A 9154-nucleotide genomic window follows, 5' to 3' on the forward strand; every position below is an offset into this window, starting at 1 on the left:
AAGAGCAAATACTTCCACATAATTGCCAAGAAAATTACATGGACTTTCTCACATAGACACCGGAGGTTGAGCTCAGCTTAAGAGAGTCTTTGTTTGTTACTACACGGGTTTCAAACTCGCTGTGTCACATGATGTATCGTGACTTTTTTTGCATTGCCGGAGCTGGGGTGGGCACAGCCTCCATAGGATGCAAACAGCCCAGTTTAACACCACTGGTCTACTATATTGTTTTCATGCAAATCCTGAGTGAGGATAATGCTGTATCTAATAAAACTGCTGTGTCTCCAAATAAAGCCCAAGACCAGTATGAAGCAAGGTAAGTTCAGAATGATTTTTAACTCCCTTGAGGCAGGTGGAATAGCTTTAACTCATTTTGTCTCCAGTTCAAAATGTAGACATCTGCCTCTATAAGTAGTCTCGAGAGATGGTGCCTTAAGCCCAATGAGGCTGAAATCAATTAAAATAATTCCTTTTGGCGCTTGCTGACTATCTTGATTAAAAAGAGGGGAAATGTTAAGATTGTCAAATCAACATTTTCATCTTAAAATCAATCCTGTTTGTAACTGGTCATTGCAGTATTTTCAATAGTTGGTAAATGAGATGGAGGGAGGGAATGGAGATGAAAGTATATAGCAGCTGCTGCTGCTCCCACCAGGGTCTCCCTTGAATTCTTTGTCACTGTTCTCTCCTGCCAACATGGAATTGATTTATTTTCACTTTGCCTAACTTGTATTTATCAAATTTAGTCTCTTATTTTAGGTAATATTTTCTAAGGTTTCAAGGTAACATTCATTATACTAGATTTTTTAAAATTTAGCCACCAAATCTCTCTTGAAACTCATTTCTTGATTTTGTTTTTGAAACAAATCCTAACTATTCCCCATGATGCTATATGACAGAAAAAGTACCAGATCAGAGATGTGACACAATGACAATATATGTTCTGATGTCAGTAAAAGCACTCTTGGCCTTAACATTTTTGAATTGTGGTAGTACCATCATAAATGTTCTGTAAGATAGACTTGGAACAAACTGTGCTAAAATTATCCAGATAAAGCCTAACCTGAGGACTTGTAATTGGGGTGGACATCTTGCGTTATATATATAAAACCACAACAGGCAAGCTGAAGACACAAAGTAGATGGTGACAAGATTTCTTTTGTTTAGGTGGATGTTTGGAGATTTTATCTTTTTAAAAAATTGTTAAGAATATATTTAATGACTGATGCTGTATTTTATGTTTGTGTTCCACTTCAAAAAAATAGGAGGCAGTGTCGCAGCATTTGAGTAACTGGGTCAGAAATGGCTCCATGGCCACAAAAGAGGCTTGGCGACTCTGAGGCCTCAAACATCTTGTTTGCCCTGTTAGCAGTACTGATATCATCCCATTCTGGAATTATTGCTAAATGTACATGCACTCCTTTGTATATAGGAAATGGCTATCCAGAAATTGGGAACAAATTGAATTGGATTACTGTATGGTATGTTATTTTTGGAAGCATGGCATGAAAGAATGTAGTGCCTAAGTAGAATCTGCAGTGAAGAAAGTCATTTAACAGATGAATCAATACACAAAAGCAAACGATCTGTGAGGAGTTATAAAATAATTGCTTGAATTTTAATAGGAAAGTAACAGTAACGTAGTTAACTAATTATAATCGATATACTGAGAACATGTTGCTTAAAGCAGTTGCAGTTATACTAAATAATAATTAGATTTTTATCTAAAATTCAATGTTTATGAGTATTTTCTCATAGAGAGATGATAATCTGCTCTAACTATAATCCTATTTATGAGATCCCAGCGTTGGTTATAACAGTGGCTACCTCAGCCTTTACGAACAGTTGTTGTCCCATCAATCAGCTTACTAAAAACTTTGCCAGAAATGATACTTTGCCAGAAATTGTACAATTTAATATTCTTCCCTAATTATCCTCTATTTGGCCACCTTTTAAATGAGAACAATATTTAAACTTGATATATAAACTCCCGGAAGCCTTTGCTTTAATATCACTACAGCAGGATGAAACGTGACCATACCCAATAAAAGTGCTAGAGACTCTTGAAAGTCTCCAGCCATACCCCCGTGAAAGGAAGGGTTCTGAAGCAAGTGGCATTTGACAAGTTCTTCTGGTTCTTAATTTTCTACCTAATTTACCCCTGGCATTTGTAGCCAAAGTGCTTGCAAAGTATTGAACAGGTTTACCAGTGACTCAAATATAATGAGATCTTCATTTGTAAGTTTACCATTCACTGCAATAGGTGGCTGATAATGGTCAACAATATACACTAAAAGAACATCCAAGTAATAAAAGAAGTTGAGGAATATTCCTGCTGGAATCTCACCAAAGGCACCCTGTACAACAACTACTGAAACCCTAAAGCTAAAACTCAACCAGACACTCAGGAATTCAGATCAGATCTAAGCTCTAAATGGCTGTTATCTTGGACAAGGTTAGTGTTGTGATTCAGGGTCAGCCTGTGGGTTCGGCAGTTGGGTCGGACGACTCAGAGGAGGAGGGGGGTGTTGAAGAGCTTGCTGAGGGGGTTGGAGAGCTTGCTGATGAGAGCCCTCAGCCAGGCCCCTCCCACCTGGTCACGACGGAGACCCAGCTGTGTGAGCCTGAAGATGACCCACAGCTGGCCCTGTTCAAGGACGCCCGCCGCAGGAGGCAGTCAATCACGAGTAAACAGGAAGGCAATGGGGCACCTCGGAAGGAGGCAGAGAGAAGCCACGCCCTGAACTGTATAAAAGGGGAATGCGTGGGAGGGCTGGTTTGCTGAAGGCAACTGCTTGAATAGCTCCTGTTTCATGGTTCGTGTCTTGTTTTGCTCTGTTTTATGTTAATAAATTTGGAAGGCTTAGTTTCAGCCTCTTGCCGTTTGTAAAGGGGTTGTCCCTGCCTTTTCTGCAGGGCCGGTAGCAGGCTGGTACAGAACAGTTAGAGACTAAGCTCCCATCACCCTTTTTCCTGTTAATTACAATTTCTTAATCTGGGATAACCCCCCCCCCCCCAAATCAAAATCATTTTTTTCTGTTTTATGCAAAAAGTCCATAAGGGGTTCCAGTCAACCATAAATGCAGATATTGTTTTTTCTGCAATCAAAGAAGTTAATCTAAGCATCTCGGCAAGTTCCATCAGCTTCGCCAACCGTTCCTCCATTGTGGGTAGTGCTGGATCTTTCTATCTTTGTTCATATAATAATCTGACTACAATAATTATTTTGTACAAAAATAAAGATCCATGACTCCCCCCCCCCAACTGTTGGCCCATTATTCCCAAAAGGAAGACGTTTGGTCTCAATCGTATATTAATCTTTAAGGTCCCTGCATCGGTTGTGTTGTATGAGTTTGAGTCCAGAATTGCCCTTTTTTTTCACTTCTACCAAACGTGAGAATAAAATGTCCCTTCTTCGCATAAATTTGAAGTGCCTTTATACATTCTTGAGAATTTCTCTGATATAGCAACAGTATATAATTTTATTAAAAAATTATCACGTAAATTCCAATACTTTCAGCCACATATTGTCCCTTTGTGCCATCTACATGTTACAACCAAAATTTTTATCTGATTTTGTTTGACATTCCCCTTGACAAAATTACATATTCTCTGGATAAGATGGCCATTTGTGTTTATTATTTCTTGTCTATAAGTGCTTCTCATGCTGATAGCAAACGATAGTTTCAGGCACAATCTGGATTTTTTCCATATCCCCAATATGTTCCATATTCTCTTAAAAATCTGCATTAGCTTTAGTGTACCACAAATATGTGAGCCAAATCTCAAGTCATTTTAACTCCCGAAGCCTTCAATTCCCTATCAGCACCCACTCTTTCACCTAAACCAAACAGCAAGTTGCAGAATACAATTTCAAATCCGGTAAACCCATGCCTACCCTTTCCTTTGGTTTTGTAACCCATTATATTTTACTGTAACTTACGGTTTGTTACTCCTGACACACAAATTCAGATATATCTTTCTGCCACTGTTTAAATGGTGCTTCAGTTGTCAAAGCAGGTATTGTCTGAAATAAAAGAGATCATTCCAGGCAAGACATTCTCCCCAATAATGACAGTTGTAGTTTCACTCATCTTGACAGGTCTTTTCTGACTTCATTCCATGCTTAACATAGTTATTGTAAAATAACATACAATTCATATTTGTCATTGGGAGTCCCAATCTTTTACCACCACCTCAATCTTAAAACCCATTTTAGTTATCATTTATCTATTTTTCATCTTCTGTTTATTAATCTTGAAGCCAGTTAATGCACAAAGTCTTTTAATTCACCCATTCATATTTCAATTCCCTTTAAAGGATCTTCCACATCCAACACCAAGTCATCTGCAAAAGTTCTTGTAATTTTTTTTTTTAGTCTTCCAAAATGTTTTCATCTTGTATTTCTCTTCAGTATTTCAGTAACCAGAATAAACAAGAGAGGCGACTGTGAGCATTCCTGTCATGTTCCTTTTTTGTATTTCGCAGGGTTTGGTTAGCTCTCCATTAACAATTATTTGTACCTTAATACAGGATATTTTTCAAAAACACCATGCCCTACCTTGTTTTTGTTGACAAAGATATGTCACTCCTTGCCGTGCTACTTTGTTCATGAAAAAGAGTTGGTTTTATAATTATTGTCATTCATATAGGTCAGTGGTGGCGAACCTATGGCACGCGTGCCAGAGGCGGCACTCAGAGCCCTCTCTGTTGGCACATGTGCCACCGCTGCCAGAAACAGGTCCATCAGGCCGCCACCACCGCAGGAGCCCCTCTTAGCACAAAGGAGGTGAAGCGGACCACTAGCAAGCTCAAGTAGAAGTGGTAGAGCAGAGGTCACCAACCATTGTCGATTGGTGGACTGGAAGAAAAGGGAGGGGGAAGCATTTTATATGCATGCATGCATGCACGGGGCCGCAAGCACGCACACGCTGCAAATGGGGTGGGGGTAGTGCCTGCGTAATACTAGTCCTGCCCCATTCTTGCGTGGTACAGCGCCTGGTATCTGCACCCTGTGGCAGCCATTTTTGCGCCTTGCAGCACGGTGGGCCATTTTTGTGCCCCCCTGGCTTTTGTATGGCAGAGGCGGCATTCAGAGGCGCCTCCCTGCCCCCCCCAAGGGCACCTCAATGCTGATGTGGCCCTGGCACTTTGTGATAAATAATTGGGTTTTGGGTTGCAGTTTGGGCACTCCGTCTCTAAAAGGTTTGCCATCACTGATATAGGTTATCCCACTCTCTCATGTTGGAGGCTGAATACTTTAGTGTGCTCTATGAGTAAACTAGACCAGACTGGACAAGTTGACCACAAAACAGTTTTTAAGAGTGTGAGTCATGTCTAATGATAGGGCTGACCTACATTTAGCATATGCATGTGCCTCTGGAAGCAGAAAAACACTGCTTAAAAATGTAATAAATAAACAATGGGTTCCTGGAATAATTACACTTCCCAGGAAATTCTGACATGCAAATGGACAGGAAGAAAGTAATGAGAGGTCTCATTTGGTTTTAAGCATCATTATATTATTTGGAAACTTTTTCAAACAGCCATTAATATCCATAGCTGAGATTCTTGCTCCCAGACTGCTAATTATGTTTTTTTTAAAAAAATCACTTGAGTCACCTGGAGACAGATTCCACTCGCTCTTCTCAGAATATCAGAGAAAAACTGTTGGCAGAACGAATTGGAAGCATCCTCAGCATTTTTAAAAACTTACCCTTAGCTAATGACTGTATTAATTGAGTGGAAGGGTCATGTTTGTATTCCTGTTCAGTCATGACCATGGATTTATTCGTTCTTACCATAACACACCAGATAGGGAGCTCCTGAGAGATGTTGGTTACAAATAAAATAAATAAGGATGGGTTTTTTTAACTACCCTCCCTCCTCCCAGACCTTCTAAAGAGATGATGAAAATACAGCATTCGAAGTGTGGATTTTTAATATTTTGCTCAGAAGCCTCACTGACCGTAACTACTTGCTCCTTTAAAAAAAAATCCTTTCTCCCCATTTTAGATTCTAAATAGATGAATTCTATTACCCAATATAAAGGGACACGGTGGCTCAGTGGGTTAGGATGCTGAGCTTGTCGATCAGAAGGTTGCCAGTTTGGCGGGTCGAACCCCGAGTGCCGCATAACAGTGAGCGCCTGTTACTCGTCCCAGCTTCTGCCAATCTAGCAGTTCGAAAGCACGTAAAAATGCAAGTAGAAAAATAGGGACCATTACAGTGGGAAGGTAACAGGGTTCCGTGCGCCTTTGGCGTCTAGTCATGCCGGCCACATGACCACGGAGACGTCCTCGGACAAGCGCTGGCTCTTCGGCTTTGAAACGGAGATGAGCACCGGCCCCTAGAGTCGGAAACGACTAGCACGCATGTGCGGGGGAACCTTTACCTTTACCTTCACCTTATTACCCAATATACATGTATTTTTATAGTGGTTTGGTGGGTTCTTTAGTGGCTGCATACAGTTAATTTTAACGATAGGGGATAGTCCATTTCCCAAACTTTCCACTTTTGTATAAACCAGATGTGTATAGACATCTTTCCAGGCTTAAATAAAAAGACTTCAGGACGTCACCTGTGTCTGTGACAACTAACTGGCTCATAGGGTCAGAGATAACTGAGTAGCAAGAAAGAATAACTCTCACCATTTCCCCTCACCTGATTAAGATACTCCAAATATGTATAAGAGAGGGTACCTAATTCTGACACTTGCCTTTTAAGACATACTAGAATGATTGCCCACCATAACAAGACAACCCTACACATTTATAGGTCATTACCAGCACCTTAAATGGACTCCAGAAGATGGTAGAGGACAGGAAGGCCTGGAGGAACGTTGTCCATGGGATCGCGATGGGTCGGACACGACTTCGCAGCTAACAACAACAACCAGCACCTTGAACCCAGAAGCAAACCGGCATGTGTAACTGCCTGCATATTGTACCAGTTATAAATTCGTGATATTTAGAGCAGCCTCTTATAGAGAGCACACTGCAGTAATCAGCTCAGGTGATCAGGGCATGAGAGTACAACCTCCAAAAGGCCTGGCCAATTAGTGAACAGCTTTTAAGTTGTGTAAAAGCCCTCCTAGTCACAACTGCCCACCTGCTCATGAAATTGAGCCCACAATGCACCTACCGTACTCTGGAGGGATTTGGGGGCAGGGAATTGGAAGACTTGATATTTTTCTGATAAGTTTATATAGGTTCTCGCTAACTTTTGCCATGCTTGGCATAGATGTATCCATGAAGGAGAATATTCCTAGCTCAGGGCTGAAATGAGGGGCCCTGGGTGCTCTCTGAGCTTGCGTGTTTTGTTGCAGACGTTTCATTACCCAAACTAGGTAACATCCTCAGAGCTAGTGGTAACATCAGCACTGGTGATCTTACCTAGTTAGGGTAATGAAACGTCTGCAAGAAAACAAGCAAGCTCAGAGAGCACCCAGGGCCCCTCATAGATGTACCCTTTCGGCAAAGCCTCTAGCACCGATAGGTTGTAAGTACCCAGGTTTCTGAATTCACTGCTTAAAAGTTGGGATTCTCATTTGGCTTCATGATTTATTGTAGCACAAAAGCTCTAAGTGCTGGCAAGCTTCAGATCAAAATAGTTATCCTTTGATGGTTGATTTGGTAAGGAGAGTTGTTCCAACGTATCTTTTTTTCTGATTCCGGTACTCTATTTGAAGGGGAGTCAGAATGAGATCATTAGAAGTAGTTCTTTTACAACATCTTTATACAGCCCTAGGTCTTTGGATCTGACCAAGGTATTTGTAAAATAAGAAAGAATATTTAGGCAGTCACAGAGCAGTAGCCTGCCATTGCAGGGGTTTCTGCAAGGTGATAGGAGGTATATGGAGTAATTGCATTTGGCTCCATTCTCTCGTATTTTTCAGCATGTCTTATGATATTACCCATCCTCTTTCCTCAGACTAAGGATGTTTTTCTGGAAAAAAGATGCTTGAATTGTGCCATTTGGGAAACAGGCCCAAATACTCAATTTCCATTCATCCTTCTCCCAGAAACACCTAGGTTGAAGATAATGATATGGCCTATGGCCAAAAACCACTCAGAAGCCAGCTTGGTGTAGTGGTTAAAGTACCAAGCTAGAAGTTGGGAGTCCAGTTCTAGTCCTGTCATAGGCACTAGGCCAAATGGGTGACTTTGGGCCAGTCCCTCTCTCTCAGCCCTATGAAGGGGGCAGTAGCAAGCCACTTCCCAAAATCCTGAAATTAGTTCAGGAATCAAAGAAACAACAACAACAAAATCAATATTCCTTTGGTTTAGACTCTATTTTTTTTGTTCTTCCAAATTAACACTAGTGTAGTCGAAGAAACAAAGTTATTGAGCAGCCTATCTTTCCCTATGCTGTTGAACAAGCATCATTTTCTGTTCTATTGATTTTTTTTTTACTTTAATATATTGCCTGGATTAGACAGTAGGAACTACACTCTTACTCTACCCCATTGTTGCACAGCAAGTAAGGTACTGAGCAGCCTCCTACTCCTTTCAAGCTGCAGCTGGTAAAGGTTCCTTTCTGAACTGGGTCACTGGAAGAGGTGGCCACCAAGCCCTAACCTCTGCTCAGTACAGCACCACATCCAGTCCAATTTTACTCAAGGCCAGATCCAGAATGAAATGAAGGGAAACACTCCTGTACTTTAGCACAGCACTTTCACACTATATGGGTGCATTAAATCTAATCAAGGTAAACTATCACGGGTTTCACAGACTTTGATACAAGATTTTTCAAACTATTTTTAAAGCACTCGAAGTTTACAATAGTAGTGTCTAAAATGGGGAGTATCCTTGCAAAATTTCAGATGGATAGTGGGTTGTTGTGGGTTTTTGTTTTTTTGTTTTTTTGCAATGAAGAAACACAAGTAGCTAATGATACTTAAAGTGGAAGTATAAGGAATTAATTTATTGGTACTGCTATTCATAGCAATTGAATGAACCCGTAAGTCTGACCAACTACCAGCACTCACAAAACATAGCTAAAAGAGCTCAGATTAGGCAACATTGAGGACAGAGCATACATTTAAATGAACACTTCAGATTGTGCCACCAAGACTGGCTGTTAATCCCAAAATGCAATGACTAGGAGAACCAATGTTTTAATCACAGGGATTATTGATTTGAGGCTATACCTC

At 40.8% G+C, this 9154-nt stretch overlaps 1 long non-coding RNA gene across 1 annotated transcript; it reads right to left on the reverse strand.

Annotated features, from left to right (window-relative positions):
* Positions 1–601: 601 nt before the first annotated feature.
* LOC310632554 lies at positions 602–6124 on the reverse strand. Its single transcript, XR_014490870.1, has 3 exons — positions 6041–6124; positions 4562–4861; positions 602–4027 (listed from the first exon to the last, which is right to left on the reverse strand). It is a non-coding gene; the product is annotated as an uncharacterized lncRNA (long non-coding RNA).
* Between the last annotated feature and the right edge of the window lie 3030 nt (positions 6125–9154).

Source organism: Vipera ursinii (genome assembly GCF_947247035.1).
Source record: "Vipera ursinii genome assembly, chromosome: 1".
NCBI classification, from domain to species: domain Eukaryota; kingdom Metazoa; phylum Chordata; class Lepidosauria; order Squamata; family Viperidae; genus Vipera; species Vipera ursinii.